The 24,833-nt window shown below is 42.3% G+C and overlaps 1 protein-coding gene and 1 long non-coding RNA gene across 2 annotated transcripts in view; one reads left to right on the top strand and one right to left on the bottom strand.

Moving 5' to 3' along the window:
* MRTFB (myocardin related transcription factor B) overlaps window positions 1-24,833 on the bottom strand; it is a 149,792-nt gene that overhangs the window by 109,301 nt on the left and 15,658 nt on the right. The window lies entirely within an intron of this gene.
* The window catches only part of LOC143786003 (uncharacterized), a 67,427-nt gene that overhangs the window by 26,955 nt on the left and 15,639 nt on the right, over window positions 1-24,833 (top strand). Inside the window, exon 3 of the long non-coding RNA XR_013218198.1 lies at window positions 20,918-20,967. This is a non-coding gene — a long non-coding RNA (uncharacterized LOC143786003). The remainder of the gene's footprint in view (window positions 1-20,917; window positions 20,968-24,833) is intronic.

Below are 24,833 nucleotides of genomic sequence, written 5' to 3'. Positions count from 1 at the left end.
GAAACATTGGTGACAGAGGTATTCACTAGTGATGAGCAACCGTGCTGGGATAAGGTGTTATCCGACCATGCTTGGGTGTCAACCGAGTGACTGTTCAACAGCAGTTACACATACAGGGCTTTTTTTCTGTTTTTTTTTTCTCCCTACAGTTTTCCACAATTACTGCAAAAAAAATAAATAAAAATTATATATATATATATATATATATATATATATATATATACACACACGCATATAACAGCAATCTGGAGAAGTTACGTGGGAATAAAACCAGTTACGCCTTTTTTAAGTTCCCACTGTGCATTTTTCCTGTTGCATTCTTGCATGCGTAAAACGCCCCCCTCCCCCAGTGTATTACAGTTCCGCCAAAGTGGATTGGATTTCTATAAATTAATACAACTTTTTTTTTTTGCATATCTTTAAGTTGCAGAATTTGATCTGCCGTGCAATTGTGAAATCTGCAGCGTGTCAATTTCCATTGTGGTAAATATACATTTTATTTGAATTTGCTAATTTACCCCACAGACTTGAATAAGCCGTGGAAATTCCACAAATAAAAAAAACGCATACCGTACATGTTTTTATTGCGCTCTCACTGTGGAAACACTGTAAAAACAAGTTATGTTCCTGAGCAAACAAGAAGTTTCCAATCCAAAGTGGCTTTATTTAAAGCTTGACATAAACCGCAGCTGAAAAAAAAAAAACACATTTAAAACCCGTTATTATTAAGGGTATGTGCACACGTTGCGGATTTCCTGCGGATCCGCAGGGTTTTTTTGCGGTGCAGAAACGCTGCAGATCCGCAAGTGATTTACAGTACAATGCTGTGCAAATGGTGCAGAAAATTCCGTGCGGAAACGCTGCGGATTAAAAGAAGTAGCATGTCACTTCTTTTTTGCGGATCTGTAGCGTTTTTGTACCCATTCCATTATAGAAATCCCCAGGGGTAAAAAACGCAGCAAATCCGCAAAAAATCAGCAGCAAATCCGCACAAAAAACGCGTCAAATCCGCACCTGCATTTTCTGCCAAGAGTTGCAGAATCCGCACCAGAATCAGCACCAGAAATTCCTAAGCCTAATCCGCAACGTGTGCACATAGCCTAAACATAAAAAAGGCAGAAGTATCCTAAGTTAACTAACTGATGCAGAAAAGTTGCTGAGTAACCAAAAGTGCACCAAAACCACATCCTGGGAATGTATTTGTTGTCGAGGTTTACGTGATTTACAAGCCGGTTGTACGGCATCCCTGAAAATTGAATTTTTGTTCGGAAAATTTGCAAAATTTTAATTGATAAATTGAGTGCTACCAAATACTTGGGACTCTAATGTTTCATTAGACTGTGACTAATCACACCACATTTTATTAGTAATCCATGCAGAAATCTGGGCAATTCCAAATGGTTCACTAATTTTTCTTGCAACAGAGTACAATTTGTCACATCAATTCAGTGCTCTGAAGCTGTCGCATTGCTGGATGAGGCCAGATTCAATGCCCCTGAGCTTCTCCGATTCTGCAGAGGCGAGGTCGTCTGCTTCCAGCATGAGTCGCGCACGGTTCGGACTAGCAAAACCATACCCCTGGTTCGACTGTCAATCTTCAGGAGCACGTCGCCACCGGCAGCTGGGGGCAGAGGAACGGCGTACTCCTGATGGAAGAAGATAGCAAAACATACTAGCTTTGTGAATGAGGTTTTCAAAAAGTTCATCCATCACTGTGGAAATGTTGAAATTTGCAGCATGGTAATTTTTCCTACGGTTATGACCCTTCGCAATGTATAGCGTGAAAGCCGCAACAAAATCTGCATGAACATTTGGGCTTTGCTGCAAAAAATCTTCTGTGTGAGCAGGTACCCTCACATTTACTCAAGCCAAAACCACTGATAAATCATATTTAAAGGGACAGTCACCAGGTTTGTGCTACCCTATGCTATAATGTAGGGACATCCCTGATTCCAGCGATGTATCACTTACTGGGCTGCTTGCTGCAGTTTTGATAAAATGAAAGTTTTTTTCTTTCTGAAGATCTACCAGTTGCAGAGCTCTGTATTACCCCACCCACACCACAGATTGGCAGCTTTCTGTGTACACTGTGCATAGGCAGAAAGCTGCCAATGAGTGGCGGGGCGGGGTTATACAGAGCTCATGAATATGGAGGACTACCTGGCAGCAGGTTTACTAGTCCTCTAGTGATGATCTCTTGCTGATAAAACAGCAAGCAGTCCAGTAAGTGACATATCACTGGAATCAGGGTCTCTGCCTTTACATTAAGCTAATCTCTGAGGACCGATTCCTTTAAGCATTTATTTGACAGAAGCGGTATACCTCTATATTAGTATATCTGTACTTACATGCCTAGCTACAATACCTGGACATTACTATAGTAACCAGACTGGTTGGTGACATTATTAGATGACTCAAGATGGATGAAAAACTGAAAAATAAAACGGAACATCTTGATTATATACGTTAAAACTGTCAGGAAAATGGTGTTATTTTAGCCAGTACATATTTTGGGAGATGAGCGGAGCCGATGTCTGACAATTCTGCTATTATTAGTGTGTAACAAGCCCCACAATTGATGACATACTAATCAGCTTCTCAACTGCAGAGGCGGCAGCTGCTGAGAACGCCATTTACATGGTAAATCTTAGCGCTTATACTTCGCCAAATAGGTATTCAGAGCATGACGTGCGGATGTGCGGAGACACAATCCTTCTCATAGCCAGTCTCCGATGTGACAGCTCCTGCACAGGAGACACAGCCACGCACGGCTCCGAGACCTCGCTGGGATTCTGCCATGGATGTCTCCCGCAAACCACCAGTTCCCCACGGTGTCCTAAATAAGCAAAATCACCCCAGCTGAGAAGTAATAGTCCCAGCTAGCAAAATAATGTCAGATAATACCAGATTATGGAATATTCCAAGGTAACTACTATAACAGGCGTCTTCAGCCACCGCAGAAACAATGAAACATTCATCAATTCAACCAACAGCAGGAAGAAAGGGGAAGGAGGCCTTCAAATACTGGTAGAACAGATTTTTCAAAATTGCTATGTACAGAATTTTCTACTGTAAAACAGTAACCCCTAGGAGTCAGAAGGATCTCCTGGTGATAAAGTGGGCACAAAACATTATTTTACATGGACCAATAACCGGCAAACAAACGTTTGCAAGATGATCAGCCATCAAAGCTTTCGAGACATCAGAAACACTTGTTCCCTGGGTGACCATATTTGTTATTCTGGCATAAGAACACGTGCCCAAGCCTCTGCCCACGTGCCAGTATAGGCAGATGCTTGCCAGTCACTGTCAGCAGGCACATCTAATGTGTATTGTGCCGTAAAGGGAATGTTTACTAATCCTGTGTAATTGTCAGACAGCATGAACCCAGTCGCAAAATTCACCAAATTTATCACCGTTGCTCATACTGGTAGATAATTTGGTGCCTCTTCAGATTGACAAGTCTAAAGGTCTATTTACATGGACCAACCGGTGGCACAATTTAACCATTGATCAGTAAACGTTTACCGATCGGCTCTTGTTTAGTAGCCTGTTTACACTGGCAGAACAAAGTAAACGAAATGCACCGAACGATCTGTCATAGCGCCCATAGGCTGCCATTGCCCTTGGCAGCGAGAATCCCTTTCACTCAGCATGATGCACCACCGAGAACTATAATCTTTTGCGCTGTGCAAAAGATCATTTCACCCGATGAACAAGCGTGATTCTCGTTCATAAGCAGGCTGTTTACACCGAAACCTTGGCTCCGGGAAGAACAGAATTTTAGAGATTCTTTATATAAAATTGTTGGTGAGATTGGTAGGATTACATTGGGATTACAATGATATCACAGACTGGCTGCATCCTCACCATCCTCACATGAGTCACATAGGGAGGAGAATGGACGGAGGAGTCCGTGCTTGTTAGTTTGCGGAGATGACATCACTGACACGACTGGTTGCCAATTCCGTTATGACGGTGCGGCTTATATGTATCACTTACAAAACAGAACAGAACTGAATTACAGCAGATGTAAATCCCTGAGACACTTTCTACAGGAGCTGGTCACGCAAAGAAAGCCGTTGCCAAACCAGATGACCCCATAACTATCCTGTGTGCCCCCTCAACACCATTACATAGAATGAGAGAGAAGACGTCCTCCAGGACAACGCAATGTAGGAGACCTGGAGTCATATCGGCACAAAGACCAAGCAGAGCACCCGCCATATTCAGAACGGCAACATCTGGCACAGATACTTCGAGGGCCTCTACAAGAACATACCAGAAGAAGACCTAACCCCAGGAAAGAAGCATCTAACCACAAAACTGAGGGACATGGAGGAGACAATCAAGGACTTCCGAAATCGTCTGGACACACCAATCAGTGTGATGGAAATAAAACACAGACTCAAACTGATGAAATGCAAGAAGGCCGGGGCAGTGACGGCATCTTGCCAGAGATACATGCAGCACTGGTAAAACTATTCACGCACATCCTGAGAGCCGGCTACTTCCACCAAAGCTGGAATCAAGGTCTCATAACGCCTATCTACAACCAATACGATCCAGCAAACTACAGCGGGATCTCTGTCAACAGCATTCCGAAAAAACTATTCAACAGCATCATCCATGCCGAACCACCGATCACATCTACACCCTGGTTTTATTATCCCTGTACTGTGACTGTAACTTCACTGTTTTATCCCTGTACTGTGACATCAGTGTGTATTATCCCTGTACTGTGACATCAGTGTGTATTATAAACTAAGAATATACTTGGCACTCAGGAGAAATTTGTTGCAAGATTCAAAAGTAGATTTTTATTTTGGTGCATCCAGTTAAACATATAAACGTTTTCGGTCTCGACAACTGAGACCTTCATCAGATATAGTTGTCAACGGAATATGGGTAATGGCATGTAGCACGGGTGGCGGAATGGGTGAGTCCGTCCTAGAACTGCGTGAGGCGTGAATCCTGTTCAAGAAATAAAGAAGTGGAATATCCTCCACAGGTGAGTATGGGGATATACGACTAAAGGTGCAACGTGGGCTACCTGGAGACCATGGGTGGTGTGTGTGTGTGGATCACACACTGGGTGTAAAGCCAGGAAGCGGGAGCGCAAGGCGCCTGAGGCAATGAAGGGCAGTGTGAGGCGCGTATAGCAAGGCGAGGTACTCGCAAGGTGAGAGGCGCTGAGCGATGCCGCTGCCAGGGGCGGTGTAGGCGCTGTGCTGCTAGGCAGGGGGGCGCTCCCGGGGCCCCCCTGCCTAGCAGCACAGCGCCTACACCGCCCCTGGCAGCGGCATCGCTCAGCGCCTCTCACCTTGCGAGTACCTCGCCTTGCTATACGCGCCTCACACTGCCCTTCATTGCCTCAGGCGCCTTGCGCTCCCGCTTCCTGGCTTTACACCCAGTGTGTGATCCACACACACACACACCACCCATGGTCTCCAGGTAGCCCACGTTGCACCTTTAGTCGTATATCCCCATACTCACCTGTGGAGGATATTCCACTTCTTTATTTCTTGAACAGGATTCACGCCTCACGCAGTTCTAGGACGGACTCACCCATTCCGCCACCCGTGCTACATGCCATTACCCATATTCCGTTGACAACTATATCTGATGAAGGTCTCAGTTGTCGAGACCGAAAACGTTTATATGTTGAACTGGATGCACCAAAATAAAAATCTACTTTTGAATCTTGCAACAAATTTCTCCTGAGTGCCAAGTATATTCTTAGTTTATATCTACGGGTTGGATTCCCAACTTGAGCACCTCCCAAGAATCCCTGAGTGCCGTAGTCATCTCTTTCCATCATTGTGTATTATCCCTGTACTATGATATCACTATGTTTATTATCTCTGTACTGTGACACCACTGTGTTTATTATCTCTGTACTGTGACATCACTGTGTGTATTATCCCTGTACTGTGACATCACTGTGTGTATTATCCCTGTACTGTGACATCTGTGTGTATTATCCCTGTACTGTGACATCACTGTGTGTATTATCCCTGTACTGTGACATCACTGTGTGTATTATCCCTGTACTGTGACATCATTGTGTATTATCCCTGTACTGTGACATCTGTGTGTATTATCCCTGTACTGTGACATCACTGTGTGTATTATCCCTGTACTGTGACATCACTGTGTGTATTATCCCTGTACTGTGACATCACTGTGTGTATTATCCCTGTACTGTGACATCACTGTGTGTATTATCCCTGTACTGTGACATCACTGTGTGTATTATCCCTGTACTGTGACATCACTGTGTGTATTATCCCTGTACTGTGACATCACTGTGTGTATTATCCCTGTACTGTGACATCACTGTGTGTATTATCCCTGTACTGTGACATCTGTGTGTATTATCCCTGTACTGTGACATCGCTGTGTGTATTATCCCTGTACTGTGACATCACTGTGTGTATTATCCCTGTACTGTGACATCACTGCGTGTATCATCCCTGTACTGTGACATCACTGTGTGTATTATCCCTGTACTATGACATCACTGGGTGTATTATCCCTGTACTGTGACATCACTGTATTATCCCTGTACTGTGACATCACTGTGTGTATTATCCCTGTACTGTGACATCACTGTGTGTATTATCCCTGTACTATGACATCACTGTGTGTATTACCCCTGTACTGTGACATCACTGTGTATTATTCCTGTACTGTTACATCACTGTGTGTATTATCCCTGTACTATGACATCACTGTGTGTATTATCCCTGTACTGTGACATCACTGTGTGTATTATCCCTGCACTGTGACATCATTAGATGAAAAGCACCAGAAAAGCAGTCAAACACGTCCAATTAATGCAAATATAAAAAAACTTTATTATGCAATAAAAACACAGGTATACAGGATGGCAGGCAAAAAAATCCCCTACACAAGCCCGCACACACATCAAAACAGGGACCGGATTAGGGTGCACTTACATAATCATGGACAATGATGGTAAAAAGTCCGTATAAAATGTACACTTGCGTCATAAAACAGTGTAAAGACGCCTTAGCAGTAAATATGACCGTATTTATATATATAAAAAGAAACAAAGTACCTACCACAGTGGAGAGTCACACTGCCCGTGCACACCAATCCCGTCCACCCCGACACGCGTTTCGGCGACTACCTTTCTCAGGGAAATACCTGTGTTTTTATTGCATAATAAAGTTTTTGTATATTTGCATTAATTGGATGTGTTTGACTGCTTTTCTGGTGCTTTTCATCTATTCTTGTATATGTGCAGTTGTCCACTTATGGTCCTAGTCTGCCTTAGTGAATATGATGGCTATACTGAAATAACAGAATAACTAAGACAGACCATGTATTCCAATGAACTGTGACATCATTGTGTATTATCCCTGTACTGTGACATCACTGTGTGTATTATCCCTGTACTGTGACATCACTGTGTGTATTATCCCTGTACTGTGACATCATTGTGTATTATCCCTGTACTGTGACATCGCTGTGTGTATTATCCCTGTACTGTGACATCGCTCTGTGTATTATCCCTGTACTGTGACATCGCTGTGTGTATTATCCCTGTACTGTGACATCGCTCTGTGTATTATCCCTGTACTGTGACATCACTGTGTGTATTATCCCTGTACTGTGACATCACTGTGTGTATCATCCCTGTACTGTGACATCACTGTGTGTATTATCCCTGTACTGTGACATCACTGTGTGTATTATCCCTGCACTGTGACATCGCTGTGTGTATTATCCCTGTACTGTGACATCTGTGTGCATTATCCCTGTACTGTGACATCACTGTGTGTATTATCCCTGTACTGTGACATCACTGTGTTTATTATCCCTGTACTGTGACATCACTGTGTGTATCATCCCTGTACTGTGACATCACTGTGTGTATCATCCCTGTACTGTGACATCACTGTGTGTATTATCCCTGTACTGTGACATCACTGTGTGTATTATCCCTGTACTGTGACATCACTGTGTGTATTATCCCTGTACTGTGACATCACTGTGTGTATTATTCCTGTACTGTGACATCACTGTGTGTATTATCCCTGTACTGTGACATCACTGTGTGTATCATCCCTGTACTGTGACATCACTGTGTGTATTATCCCTGTACTGTGACATCACTGTGTGTATTATCCCTGTACTGTGATATCACTGTGTGTATTATCCCTGTACTGTGACATCACTGTGTGTATTATCCCTGTACTGTGACATCACTGTGTGTATTATCCCTGTACTGTGACATCACTGTGTGTATTATCCCTGTACTATGACATCACTGGGTGTATTACTCCTGTACTGTGACATCACTGTGTGTATTATTCCTGTACTGTTACATCACTGTATTATCCCTGTACTATGACATCACTGGGTGTATTACCCCTGTACTGTGACATAACTGTGTGTATTATTCCTGTACTGTGACATCACTGTGTGTATTATCCCTGTACTGTGACATCACTGTGTGTATCATCCCTGTACTGTGACATCACTGTGTGTATTATCCCTGTACTGTGACATCACTGTGTGTATTATCCCTGTACTATGACATCACTGTGTATTATCCCTGTACTGTGACATCACTGTGTGTATTATTCCTGTACTGTGACATCACTGTGTGTATTATCCCTGTACTATGACATCACTGTGTGTATTATCCCTGTACTGTGACATCACTGTGTGTATTATTCCTGTACTGTGACATCACTGTGTGTATTATCCCTGTACTATGACATCACTGGGTGTATTACCCCTGTACTGTGACATCACTGTGTATTATCCCTGTACTATATTGTCAACGCAATGCTCATTATTCTTGTACTGTGACATCGCTGTGGTTGTTATATATGTACAGTGACATCAGTGTGTTTGTTATTATACTGTGATTTCACTGGGTTTATGATGGAGAAATAGAAAGAAAAATTCTTACCCCGCATGTAACGTACTGATGGGCTGTGCTTGTAATCCACTTATTGCATCTATATTACTGCACTATCCAAAAATGTAGAAAAGAACACAAAATCACGTGCACTCATTTATACAGCATATGTACACATGAAAATGATCACTAGTCAACACTGCCTTAGGACACAGCAAGATATCTCATGTTCCCCCAGTGAGTAAATTTCATGTAAAATGGATAAATCATTAAAAATTGCACAATTGACGAGTCCAAAAAGAATAGCAGAAGCCCTCGCTGTCAGTCTGGTAGTGACCTCATCAGCAGAGAAAGGAAATTGATCATCATGAAACAGATAACATTAAACCTAATCATCAAAGGAAAATGGCAACTAAATCTTTTCCTTTGGGTTACCGTGCCATGAACTTCAAGGGGGTTGTCTCTTGAAAATAATGTAATGAAAATTGTGTATTTGCAAAAAAAAATAAAAACGTTAATAACATATAGTGTGTGGTTTGGTAAATATATGACATTTCCTTTGTAATAGTATAGGACGGCATTTCCCCTTTGGTTGGAATGTTGGTTGCCTTTTGGTGGGGGACACACAGGCTAAGTAGCTTCCCTGCTCATGCTCAAAGTGATCCGGCAGAGAAGAGGGATCTGGCCAGCCATAGAATATCATTAAAGCCTCATCCAGACAGTCCGAGTATGAAGTATGAGGGTGATTCAACAAGGCTTTCATGCCAGCGTAAAATGCTTGAAAAGTCTCAAAATTTCTGCGAAACACTGAAAAATGTTGAGTGGAAAGCAGTTCCACCAAAATGGGCAGAGCCTGGGAGCAGGGTGGCTACACCCGCCTGTGAAAAGTGATGTTTTTACACCAGAAATGCTACTCTAGTCCCTGATGCCATGGAGAAGATGTGCCATATTCATTAAAATGGCATGTGCCTCTTAATTAATTGAGCACATCATACTCCAGTGATCCGCTGGTTGTCCAGGCCTGGGTTTCCAGTCTGCAGTCACTCTGTGCGACTGGAGACTTGTGAATTGTCACAGCACGCATAGTGCACGCTGTCAGGATTGCCTGGTGCCGGGAGCTGGCAATTTGTATACATGCGGTCACATGCCAACTAGACATGAGTGGAGTGAGACTGGACACGTCTAGTTGGAATATGGCCTGGAGTATGCAAATTGCACACTTGTGGTCACATGACCGCCCACTCCCGGCGCCAGCACTAGCGAATCCTGACAGCATGCATTGTATATGTCAGCGATTGGTGTAATATGGACAAGTGGTTGGGAAAGAACATTCATACAAATGCCCATTTAGCTAATCAGGAAGGCAGTGAAAATGTGCTTCCAAGTTTACCAAGAACGCTTGACATAAAAATAGTAACAGACCCATCTGGTAAGTATGGGCGCCTTTGGCATATTAGTACAATTCATATACTGGCTAGTCCCGAATCTGCAGGTCATAATCATTTTCAGGATGTTTTTCTCTGAAGTCCTGGCTAAGTAAAAGGTTCTGCTTGGAAATAAATCAACATTAATTACAAGTAGTTCACAGAATCCAGAACGACCATGTCTGTAGAGGGAATATTTATAGATTTTTCATGTGAAAAGATTCCCTGACGATTTAAGAAATAATTCTCAACAGTTCTCAATGGTAGCGTGAAGCCATCCATCACACTGTGTTCTATCAATGGCACACTGGTCTATCCAAAGAAAGCGAGCGGCCTCACCTCGGGAACAAGCCTACTGTTACCCAGACCAGGACCATGTGCCAACTTCTCGCAGAGTACTGTACACAGTTTTGTAACTTCTCCTGGACCCTCTAGGCAGAGCAGATGTTTCCTCCTCCACAATCCCCTCACAAGAAACGTGTCTGGGAACAATCAGCTGCGAGGACTTAACACATGGAAGCCACCAAACGATGGGAATCCTTTCAGCTAGCCTGACCTTGTCCAATGTTCCCAGATGAAGTCAGGACGGGACGATTTTCCCAGCTAATAGGACATTATGGTTAAGAACAACAACAAAGTAGACTTGCGAGCCCACTTATGATGATCTCACGAAAACTGACCCCAGAGGATTTATCCACAATTGTTATCTCTGGCTGCATGATGTAACTGGTCATGACATTGCTAAATAATGTCAAGTAAACGTCTTCTGAAATCTACTTGGTGTCCAAAAAGCAAGAAATCTATGAAACCTATGCATCTTCTTATTCTTCACGGTGCAATACATAATGACCGGTATCTTTATAGCCTAAATAAATAATGCACTGATGGACAGGAAGTGCCGGCTCTCATCAATGGCTTCCCCATGGAGCTTTCCTTCTAAAAAAAAGACTTGACGATTTAAAGGAATGTTATAATTTTAGATGTTCCAGCACAAGCTATTAAATAAATATTGATTATGAGATGTATACAAATGCCACTGTGTTTATTCAAGGAGACCATTATGACGCAGAGTAATGCCCAACAACCCCATGACACAACCGCCTCCGCAGTGGGTACAGTTGGTAGAGAAACCCTTTCTCGCCCCCGATGCCCATCCTCAGAACACGAGATCCATAATGCATGTATGACTATTCTTAATCATGGTGCATAGCTAATGCCAGTGTTAGGATATGTGAGCACAACATATGTTTCTGGTGGAATTTGCCTGTAGCCCACACAGTAAAATCGCTACTAAAAATTACCGTAATACAATGCACAGCAATATAATATTCAAGGTTTGCAAACCGTGAAGAGGTTAAAAGTAGCACCATGTTTATTTTTCGGGCGGCTTCTGATAAGAGGCTTCTCGCTGGCTATAGTATTTCTGACGGTTACTAACAGAATCAGTCAACAACTTATAAACAGACAACCTTTATGGTTTGAGGATTAAAAAATAATTGAGACCACACTTGGAAAACAAGGTTCACCCGATAGATGGAGAATGTCTTAGTTCACTGGATATCAACCCGCTGGTAATAGGGCCAATTCCAAAAGGTGATTGTATGTCACAGATTATGCCATAGGTGCCATATGCCAAGGTGCTTGTATGCCACAGAATATGCCATAGGTGCCATATGCCAAGGTGTTTGTATGATACAGAATATGCCATAGGTGCCATATGCCAAGGTGTTTGTATGATACAGAATATGCCATAGGCGCCATATGCCAAGGTGCTTGTATTATACAGAATATGCCATATGCGAAGATGCTTGTATGCCATACAATATGCCATAGGTGCCATATGCCAAGGTGCTTGTATGCTACAGAATATGCCATAGGCGCCATATGCCAAGGTGCTTGTATGCTTAAGAATATGCCATAGGTGCTATATGCCAAGGTGATTGTATGCCACAGAATATGCCATAGGTGCAAAATGCCAAGGTGCTTGTATGCCATAGAATATGCCATAGGTGTCATATGCCAAGGTGCTTGTATGCCACAGAATATGCCATAGGTGCCATATGCCAAGGTGCTTGTATGCCACAGAATATCACATAGGTGCCATATGCCAAGGTGCTTGTATTATACAGAATATGCCATATGCGAAGATGCTTGTATGCCATACAATATGCCATATGTGCCATATGCCAAGGTGCTTGTATGCCACAGAATATCACATAGGTGCCATATGCCAAGGTGCTTGTATTATACAGAATATGCCATATGCGAAGATGCTTGTATGCCATACAATATGCCATAGGTGCCATATGCCAAGGTGCTTGTATTATACAGAATATGCCATAGGTGCCATATGCGAAGATGCTTGTATGCCATACAATATGCCATAGGTGCCATATGCCAAGGTGCTTGTATTATACAGAATATGCCATAGGTGCCATATGCCAAGGTGCTTGTATGCCACAGAATATGCCATAGGTGCCATATGCCAAGGTGCTTGTATGCTACAGAATATGCCATAGGTGCCATATGCCAAGGTGCTTGTATGCCACAGAATATCACATAGGTGCCATATGCCAAGGTGCTTGTATTATACAGAATATGCCATATGCGAAGATGCTTGTATGCCATACAATATGCCATATGTGCCATATGCCAAGGTGCTTGTATGCCACAGAATATCACATAGGTGCCATATGCCAAGGTGCTTGTATTATACAGAATATGCCATATGCGAAGATGCTTGTATGCCATACAATATGCCATAGGTGCCATATGCCAAGGTGCTTGTATTATACAGAATATGCCATAGGTGCCATATGCGAAGATGCTTGTATGCCATACAATATGCCATAGGTGCCATATGCCAAGGTGCTTGTATTATACAGAATATGCCATAGGTGCCATATGCCAAGGTGCTTGTATGCCACAGAATATGCCATAGGTGCCATATGCCAAGGTGCTTGTATGCTACAGAATATGCCATAGGTGCCATATGCCAAGGTGCTTGTATGCTTAAGAATATGCCATAGGTGCCATATGCCAAGGTGCTTGTATGCTACAGAATATGCCATAGGTGCCATATGCCAAGGTGCTTGTATGCCACAGAATATGCCATAGGTGCCATATGCCAAGGTGCTTGTATGCTACAGAATATGCCATAGGTGCCATATGCCAAGGTGCTTGTATGCTTAAGAATATGCCATAGGTGCTATATGCCAAGGTGATTGTATGGCCACAGAATATGCCATAGGTGCCATATGCCAAGGTGCTTGTATGCCATACAATATGCCATAGGTGCCATATGCCAAGGTGCTTGTATGCCACAGAATATCACATAGGTGCCATATGCCAAGGTGCTTGTATGCCACAGAATATGCCATACACCAATAGTCCATGCATATTGGGTAACATGTTTCCTCGATAGATTATTACCCTCAGAGTCAGTCTGGCCAGTTACTTTCAAGATGATCTATATACGGTATATAATTGTCTAAGGGGTACTTCCGCCTTTCTGTCGGCAACTTCCGTCACGGAAATCCCGCGTCGCTGATTGGTCTCGCCAGCAGCCTGTCATGGCTGCCGTGACCAATCAGCGACGGGCACAGTCCGATTAGTCCCACTCCACAATCCCTCCAGTGAGTCACCGCTCACACAGGGTTAATGCCAGCGGTAACGGACCTCGTTATGCCGCTGTGTAACGCACTCCGTTACCGCTGCTATTAACCCTGCGTGACCAACTTTTTACTATTGAAGCTGCCTATGCAGCATTAATAGTAAAAACATGTAATGTTAAAAATAATTTAAAAAAAACCAAAAAATCTGCTATTCTCACCTTCCATCGTCCGACGATGCGCTCGCGCCGGCCACTATCTGCCGTTCCCAGGATGCATTGCGAAATTACCCAGAAGACTTAGTGGTCTCGCGAGACCGCTAAGTCATCTAGGTAATTTCGCAATGCATCCTGGGAACGGAAGATGGCGGCAGCCGTGCACGCATCGCCAGAGCTTCGCTGGATCCCAGGGGATGAGTATATAACTATTTTTTATTTTAATTATGTTTTTTAACAGGGATATGTGCCCACACTGCTAAATACTACATGGGCTGTGTTATATACCGCGTGGCTGCTATATACTACGTGGCCAGTGTTATATACTGCGTGGGCTGTGTGATATACTGCGCGGGCTGTGCTATATACTATGTGCCCTGTTATATACTGCGTGGGCAGTGTTATATACCACGTGGCTGCTATATACTACATAGGCAGTGTTATATACTGCATGGCCTGTGTTATATACTGCGTGGCTCCTATATACTACATGGGCAGTGTTATATACTGCACGGGCTGTGCTATATACTACGTGCCCTGTGTTATATACTGCGTGGCCTGTGCTATATACTACGTCGCCTGTGTTATATACTGCGTGGCTGCTATATACTGCGCGGACTGTGTTATATAGTACGTGGGCTGTGTTATATACTGTTTGGGCTGTGTTATATACTGCATGGCCACTGTTATATACTGCGTGGCCTGTATTAACGCATTGGGTATTCTACAATATGTATGTATATCGCAGCGACATAGTATATAGCACAGGCCACGTAGTATTTGCTATATACTACATGGCTCCTATATACTACGTGGCCTGTGCTATATACTATGTGGCTGCTATATACATACATATTCTAGAATACCCGATGCGTTAGAAGTTGTTGAATAAAGATGTATTAATTGGACGATCATCTTACACATGGATAACACGACTTTGAAGTTAACACTGAAGTTAATAAGCAATCCAGAAAGTAAATGTAAAGTAGTGTAGTAAATTACACCATACAGTTACATTTTCTCCTTGGCACTTAAGTTTTATTTAATCACTAATCTCTGAATTGTTTATTTCTGATACTTTTATGCTGATACAGATGGAATAATGCATTTTGCTCTAGTGCACTGCATACTGATAATAAATAAGAGGTATTTTTTTTCTGCACCATATTCCAAGAGTAATGTTTGTTTTAAATGCAGAAAATAGAAAAAAAAAGTTGTGTTGATACATTTTCTAATAAAACTCCACAATTGTGTGATTTCAATTAGTAACTATAAAAAGAAATTACATTTGTAATTTGCAGACTACCCATCACCAGTCTGGCGCTGTCCTTTTTATATGCAATGCACAGGGCAGAACACACCAACCCCATACATTCCTTATAGGCTGATGACAACTATTGTCCCATTAATCAGGAGGTAAAGATTATAACTAGGAAGTGGTCGCTACGTAGCCCATACATTGCTGCCACATAGTGTAGTGGCAGTGTCTGGTGTCGGACCCCCACTAATCTCATACTGAAGACCTGTCCAATGAAGTTTATCAGTTATTCAGTCCCAGACAACCCATTTCCAACATTACTTTACTTCACAGCTCACAGTACGCTCTGTTTATATTAAGTAATATCTCCAAGGATGTCCAAGACGCTCACAAGCCAGAATTCTACCAGAATGATAGCGATCATAAGTCATAGTATGACAGCTTGGCCATTAGAAAAATCGAAAACTTCTCACCTAAATGTCCGATCAGGAATATGCCCAGAACATCTGGATTCTGTTGTCCCTGTCCCTGAAAAATAACAGGCATTGCAACATCCCCGCTCTATCTGGAAGGATTCTGAAACTCTTCCCTTGAAATCCATTAAAGAAATATGTGACTTTAACATACCTGTCATTGCTTGCTGTTGATTTACGGAGGAAAAATTAAAGTTACTGATTCAGAGCTTTCTGAAACAGATCCAGGCACTTAGCAGAGAAAAATAATATATATTTTTGTACTTTGCAAAAATATTATATACCGTAGTTTATAACAGGTCAGGTACACACACAAAAAAATTCAAGGCAGCATCAAATCCATGGAGGATAATAAAAAACATAGTGGAAGGAACAAGCTGTGCTAATGTTTCTATGAACAAGGTGGTAGTTGTTGCCCACGCTAGTTCTCATGCAGAGAGGTCCTCAAGCTGTAGACTACCCCTGTATGAGGACTAATTTCCCATTCAAGGGATTATCCACTTGAAAAACAAAATCTTTTTGACCACTGGACCCAGGATGGATGGTGAATCTGGGACAATGGTAAAGCTTTGCTATTATGTGTATTTATGGACCAGTCATCCATGGTGGAAGAAACCCTAGAGACACCCCTCTCCAGATAATCATGAGAGAAGACTGGCAGATGATGCAGCACTGAGTATGGAGGAGCAAAGCCAGTCTGGGAGAGGAGTACCTCTTATTCTACACCTCCCTGGACCCATTAATAAAGGGGTTGATCAACGGTGATTAACTTCTGATTAAATATATCAATCTGTGTTTGAGAACGATAAATATGCAAAATTTAGACACTAATGTCTTGGTCTCAGATTGAGATCAAGAAAAATAATTGCGCAAAAATGTTAAGTCAAATCTATGGACAGAACTGGCCAAGCCCGGCGTCTGCATCTAGTTAGCCATGCACATCCTTTAGAATCAAAGTAAACACTGGAAACAATTTTTAAGATGGTTCCTTCTCAACTAGTCTTCAAAGAAACTGAACCTTCACTTTTGTATACTAACTGGAAACAGATGGGTTAAATATACCCATATGTCCTCCATCTACCGAGACCTTTAAATACATAAGATTGCCAATGGAATTTACGGCACATCTGACAATCAGAGGTTAGCCACCCCGGTGCCAATAAATGTTAGTTCAAGCTTCCACAAAGATGATGTTCATACAAAAATGTCACCCAACTGAGAAGACTGGGAGCCATAAAACAAGCAATGTTGTCCGAAATTGCTGTGTTGGGAAATAAAAGGTCCACAACTAAATGTAATAAAAACTGGATAGCACTAGTATGTGTATAAGAGAGATATATGGCCAACTCAGAGCTTTATATGGCCAACACAGAGAGCTTTATATGGCCAACCCAGAGAGCTTTATATGGCCAACACAGAGAGATTAATACTAAGCTCGGAAGAGGACAGAACTAAACCAAGTGTTAGGCCCCAGTAGACCACCCATGTGGAACTGGCATGTGACCCTCTATGATTATTGCATGGAGATATTATTAGTTATATTGGTGCTTTCATAGTAGTAGTACACGCTGGTCCTTGACTAGAAGCGCAATGGCTTTACATTTCTAACCTCTTTTTTTCTGTTATACTTTTCTTTTTTCATTTTTGTGTTTTCTATCCCTACCAAGAGACTTTTGGGCTGATTCTACAAAGTTATTGTTCTCATTTGCACATGAAAACCCGAGAAGCAATGGAATGAAACTGAAAGGGAGAAGATACAGATTAGATATTAGAAAACACTTTTTGACAGTGAGGGTGACCAATGAGTGGAACAGGCGGCCACGAGAAGTGGTGAGTTCTCCTTCAATGGAAGTCTTCAAACAGAGGCTGGACAGATATCTGTCTGAGCTGGTTTAGTGAATAATGCATTGACCAGGGGGGTTGGACACGATGACCCTGGAGGTCCCTTCCAACTCTAACATTCTAGGATTCTATGGGTTTCTGACACTTTTCTGGCGTAAAACACTTTGAAAAATTGCAAAATTTGGTTTCACACCATTCCTGGCCAACTACACCAGTGTGGACAGAGCATGGGCAAGACGTGGTGTGGCATCACCTGCCCACCAAATTCATCATAAGTTGCATATTAATAATAATCTTATTTCTATAGTGCCAATATATTCCGCAAATTACTTTAGTAGTGTAAGTTTTATGCAAGAAATGGTACCCAAGTCCACGACTGGAATAGCATTTCTGGCAAGGAGAACGACAGAGAACAGATACACCGAATTCATGAAAGTGGCTTACACCTCTTAATGAATTTGGAACATCTTACCCTATCATACCAATTATTAAAACTGGGGTGTACAACACCAGTGTGTTAATGAATCGGTCCCGAAATGTTTTGTATTAATTGAATATTGGCTGTGAACATAACCTCTGATCTCTCTGCATGGAAAATGACATTATATTTCCATACCTATGTTAAAAAGAAAATGAACAGTCATGAGTTCTGGGGGTCCGTAATGAAAGTGGGGTTGAGCAATATGAGGTTTTCTTCTCCACTTCTGGTTCCAATCACTGCACGGCGGACCATGTACAACACGGGGGGCTCTGGATTTGCGGATGACATGATTTGCTCGCTCTGTACCTGGGAACAATTTTTTTTGGCATGCTTTGATTCCCATCTTGCCAGCCACAGCGCTATGTGACAGTATTTCCTTGAGCAGTTCACTACCGAAGGGACTTTCCTTGGGTTTGGATGTTTCCCATAAAGCACAGAATAGTCTCTTGATATTCCGAGTTCCTCATAGAACACAGCTTCCTTTATCTTCAGCAGACGATGCTTGATCACCTTTTCTCAGAACCAGGTATCTCCCGTTTCTCTGTCATATTTCAAGCAATTAGTTAAATAATTAATGAGCATTTACAAAAACAGACAAATCAAGAGAGCGCTCACACGTCATTTTTAGGGTGAATTCACCAGCTGCAAATTTTGCTGCAGTAGGCTCCATTCATCTCAATAGGGTTGCTTCATATGAATGGGAAAAAAAGGAACTTTCCGCTACAGGAAAAGCAGCAAATTCACAATATGGAAGTAAACTCTTAAAAAGGATTTGTCATAACACTGTTATTTATGAAAAAAATATTAATTTTGGAGTATTTTTGCATAGAACGCTTGTTATGCTGTTATTCCTCCTAGAAATTTAAACTGACAAGTGGGTGTCACCATTTCCCTAATCAGAGGTGTGGTATGTCCCTGCAATGTGTGGCATTGTCTGCACTGATTGGACAGTGTCAGACTGAAGGGGCACACCCCAAACAAAAACACCCACTTATAAATTCAGGTAGGACCAGCATAACGTAAAGTTGTGCAAGCAGAAAAGATGCTCCAGAATGGTTATTTCATGAAGAATACAAGTATTATAATTTAATAAAAAGTAGTTTGACGTGGGTCTACAGAAAAACAGAAAAAAAAAACTATATAAATGTCATTAATAAATCCCTACATATCTTTAATTAACAAATCATAAATGTTTTGTCTAGAGAGGTAATCATTATAGCATTAAAATGGCCGACGTCTTGTTACATTGACAGAAAACTGTCCTATAATGTTAATAGCAAAGGTGCCTGTGAGCATGTGCAGAAGGAAGATATGTTTTCTCTCTTCTGATATTGGAAAATACTGCAAATATCAGGAGAGCTGAGGTAAGGAGAGGCTGCTCACACTGCTGTACACCCTGTCTATATGACCTAATACTGGAGATACTAGGGGTGATGAGGTAAGAAGAGGCTGCTCACACTGCTGTCCACTCTGTCTATCTGACCTAATACTGTAGTGTAGATATTAGGGGCGCTGAGGTAAGAAGAAGCTGCTCGCACTGCTGTTCACCGTGTCTATTTGATCTAATACTAGAGATACTAGGGGCGCTGAGGTATGAAGAAGTGGCTCACAGTACTGTCCACAATGTCTATCTGATCTAATACTGAAGATACCAGGGGTGATGGGGTAAGGAGAGGCTGCTCACACTGCTATCCACTATGTCTATCTGATCTACTACTGAAGATACCAGGGGTGCGGAGGTAGGAAGAGGCAGCTCACACTGCTGTCCACCCTGTCTATCTTATCTAATACTGAAGATACCATGGGTGCTGAGGTAAGAAGAGGATGCTCACACTGTTAACCTTGTCTACCTGATCTAATAAAGGAGGCACTAGGAGTGCTGAGGTAAGAAGAGACTGCTCACACTGCTATCCACCCTGTCTATCTGATCTAATACTGAAGATACCAGGGCTGCTGAGGTAAGAGGCTGCTCACACTGTTAGCCTTGTCTACCTGATCTAATAAAGGAGGCACCAGGAGTGCTGAGGTAAGAAGAGGCTGCTCACACTGCTATCTGCTATCCACCCTGTCTACAGCATCTTATACTGGAGATACCAGGAGTGCTAAGATGATAAGAGGCCACTCACACTGCTGTCCACCCTGTCTATCTTAGTTAATACAGGAGATTCCAGGTGAGCTGGAATAAGAAGAGGCTGCTCACACTGCTGTCCATCCTGTCTATCTGATCTTATACTGGAGATACCAGGAGTGCTAAGATGATAAGAGACGGCTCACACTGCTGTCCATCCTGTCTATCTGATCTTACACCGGAGATACCAGGAGTGCAGAGATAAGAGGCTGTTCACACGGTTGTGCACCCTGTCTTTCTAAATCTTGATTGGTCGCTGTGACCTATACATACCTTTACAGTACATGGTAGGCGTCTCCAGGTCACAGAAGCAGAGCTTACTACTGCACATGATCACTGGCTCCTCTCCTAACACTTTAGGAATGATTTCTGCCAGTGCAATAAGACAAACGCTATTTAAATTCCATGCTGTTTACCTCCTTAGAAACAACTAGTTTGATTTGCTAAGTAAAGGTTTTTAAGAATAATTTTAGATTAACAATTTATTTAGTTGTTTGCCTTTTTGATCCCTGGAGAAATCCTTTAAATTGTCATTAAGAATATTATCAGTTTTTATAATATTTTCTTTTTTCTATACATTATTTAGATGTCACCCTCACTTTCTGCTTCGCTTTAAGGACCTGACCTTGGTGGGAGGTATGGAGTGATATATACATTACTAGGTTATATAATGTGATAACGGTATAATATGGTCACAATTTAGGCTTCATATTATTGCAAGAGCACACTTAATATTGTAATGATCTCATACTATGATCGATTTCTATTCTGACTTTGATCTAGCAGAAGCGGGTGAGAGGGCAGAGGGATGGTGGAATGGATTCTGGTTCTAGCATCTGTAATACTGATCCACAAATGTTGTAATATTACTAAATCAGGCTTGTACTGAGGCCCACGCTCCCTCAATACACTCATCTCATGCAATATACAAATATTTTTGTGCTATCAGCAAGAATTCAGTTTTCCAAACGGTTTCCTCATCCAGTTCCCTAATATAGCTCATGCTAATGTCAGCGCTCAGTCCTCTGTAGAGGTCGCGGTCCCTAGAGAGAACTGAATTTTGGCCCTCATAGATTTTCACATGGTTTCCTGCCTGAAAATTGTTCCTTTTCGACACTGACTGATGCACAGGGAATGTGAAGGCTGTGGGAACTGGCAGTACCAACCACAGGCCATACATCATGGGAAAAAAACAGTACCACAAGATCTGCCTCTAGATAACAAGCGCGTTGGTGAAAAGCTCCTGCGCTCACTTCATCATGGTCAGCGCGGAATAGCAGACCCAGCCGGATGTTGCCAGATGTGTACGCTCTAAACAGATCTGGAAACCCCGCCATGTCCAACGTATGCAAACAACAGACATGTTTATAAACACAAAAAAACAACTTGGTCGTCAGTGGAATTTTCACTGGCAGATTTGCTATCGGCTTGTGTGCTCTTCAGCGTCATCGCGCGCTCAGCACAGCTTAGCAAACATGGCCCCCGCAAGCACGCGAGCGTGAATATTGTCGAAGAAGACAGGACTTTTGTTCTGCACAAATAATGAACACCATTCAGGTAACTAAGGAATCTGACACCGGTGAGCACCTGCCCTTGGGGATAGAAAAAAAAATATTTTGGAACGGCTTTCTCATTGTTTCGCAATTTACCGTGTAATATATGCGTGACGCGAAGTGAGATTTATTGGCCAACCCTTTCTGAAAGTATGGAAATTTATAGTTCATAGGGGATTTTCAACTTTAACATAAGGATGATGACATATTAGTAAAGCTGAATTTAGAGCAGCAAAAAAAAAAAGCATAGAAATGGTGAGTACCGGATCTTACCCAAAAAATATTCTTCCCCATACACTAAGGCGAAGCTCAGCAAGGGGCATAAAGAGGTAAAGCTTATTATAAGATGAGAGAATGAAAATCCGACACTCATTTGTTTAAAAAACTTCAACAAACTTGGCTCTAAGCAAGTAGAAATACACCCTGGTAGCATGTGAAACATTACAGAGCATAGAGGACAGCCGTTTCGCACTGAGCAGATGCTTCTTCACAGGTAAAGACTGATGTCCATGTTCTGTAGTGTAGCTGTAATTTTACTTGCTTGGAATAAAGTTTGCTGAAGTTTTTTTTTTACACGGGATATTCAATCTACGGTATACTCTTCTAGTAAATGATTATAGATCACTTTCATGTCAACAGGATCTGACAACAATAAAATGTATAAAAAAAAGTCCTGATGATATTCCCAGGTGTTGGCTGTGGAGGAAAACAACGCTTGGTATATTGGATATTACCATCCCTAGTACTTTATTAAATCAAGAGATAAGTGTTTCCAGATTATCCTGCAGCTGTCTATCCCCCCTCTCCCTATGACGAGAAACATGCAAGTCTGATCAGCAGGTATTGTTTTAATAAGAGTAACAACCCCTAGTAGCTAAAAGCTGCATAATCACATCACAGAGTAAAACCACTGTAATGTTAAAGGAACACTATTGCTCCAGGGAAGGGTTTGGAGGGAAATGCGTTAGGTCATTTTTTTACTCTACAATGTCCACAGCCTCCCGTAGCCACAACAGTCCTTTCAGCATACTCCTGGATTGTTCAAAATAGTTCATAAGAAAAATGTAATAAAATAAAGTAGTAACAATTAAAAAGTAACTGTTGGTTTAATTGTTATTTCATAAATCAATACTACACATGAAAATATGTAATTTTGTAATATATCTTATCAGAGAAATCTGCTTCTTTCTCCTCCTGGACTGATCTTTCATTTTCAAAATTTTCAATTCACGGGTAAAAAATGTATTCAGTGCAGACAGATTGTTACATCACTGAGATAGGAAGTGGCAGTTAGTGCTGATAAGATTCTATGTAGAAGGGAGGGAAAGTCGGAGGGAACAGCTCGGCCTCTACATCCTTCCCCCAGGAATTGAGAATTCGGAAAATGAATGACCAATCCCGACAGATAAAGCAGCAGATGTCTCTGATAAGATACAATACAACGTTCCTTATTTTCATGTGTATTATTGATTTAGGAAATAAAAATTAAAATAACGATTACACAAACTAATTCTTTACTCATTCCGCCCTGGTGGTTGAGGCCCAAACCGGAAGTGATGACACACAAGTCATCTGTCATCCAGCCAATTTCTAAATTAGTAAGATGACTGATGGACAGGATGTCATCACTCGTCTGCTAGGGTGGGAACCAACTAAGTGGTAGTGTTGGAGTAGCAGGAGATTCAAGAGTTACTAAGTGTTATGTCTTTATTTTATAACATTCTATACACTAAAGAAGTTGTCTAGGGTGGGATAATAAAAAAAAAAAAAAAAACGTATTCCGTACTTCCCTCCATGACCAGTGTTCAGGGCCAGTTTTAGCAAAGTGGGGCCCCAAATGCTCACATATTGCAGGGCTATGGATTCAGTAAGCCAAACCTCCGACTCCTCAATTTCCATGACACCGACTCCACCAAAATGGGCTCCGACATATTGCGCCATCACACAAACATTTGTGCTGTATTTACAAGCGATGAGTTCAGGCCGCTAAACGAGCGCGATTGACAATTCTGAAGTCGTTTGACGCTTGTTTCGTGGCTTCTTTACACCGGCTGAGGAAGAATGAATGGTACACAAAGTCCTCGATACAGTATAATGCAGGTCCTATATAGAATGCACTTCCCATGGTCCTTGATTGAGTATAATGCCCCCCTCAGAGTATAATGCAGCCCCATCAGAGCATACTGCAGCCCTCCTCAGACTATACGGCAGCCCCCGTTATAGAGTATACTGCAGCCCCACACACACACAGTATAATGTAGTACCCTCATAGAAAATAATGCAGCCCCCACACACACAGTATAATGCAGCCCACCCCACACACAGTATAATGCAGCCCCACACACACACAGTATAATGCAGCCCCTCCCACACACATAACGCAGCTTCTCCACACATACGTAGTATAATGCAGCCTACTCAAACACAAACAGTATAATGTAGCCCCCCCACATACACAGTATAATTTACTCCCCCGAACACAGTATAGTGCAACTTTACACACACAGTATAGTGCAGCCCCCAAACACAGTATAATGCAGCCCCCACATATACACAGTATAATTCACTCCCCCAACACAGCATAGTGCAACTTCCCACACACAGTATAATGCAACCCCCCATATACACAGTATAGTGCAGCCCCCCACACAGCATAATGCACCTCCTCACATACACAGTATAGTGCAGTCCCCCCACACACAGTATAATGCAGCCGCCCACACACAGTATAATGCAGCCCCCCCACATAAACAGTATAGGGCAGTCTCCCATACACAGTATAATGCAAACCCCCCCACACACAATTCTTACCTCTCCTCCTCGTTTGCCCGCTGCTCTGGCTTCTGCAGAGCGTCTCATCAGCTCCACTGCTGAGTCAGAGGCAGAGTGATGGGAGAGTCATCTGGCGCGCTCTCCTCCATCACTGTTTTCAAGTGTATCGGCATCTAT

The sequence above is a fragment of the Ranitomeya variabilis genome, chromosome 7, assembly GCF_051348905.1.
Source record: "Ranitomeya variabilis isolate aRanVar5 chromosome 7, aRanVar5.hap1, whole genome shotgun sequence".
Classification (NCBI taxonomy): Eukaryota; Metazoa; Chordata; class Amphibia; order Anura; family Dendrobatidae; genus Ranitomeya; species Ranitomeya variabilis.
The sequence above is the reverse complement of the archived record's forward strand: the minus strand, read 5'-3'. Positions and strand labels throughout refer to the sequence as shown.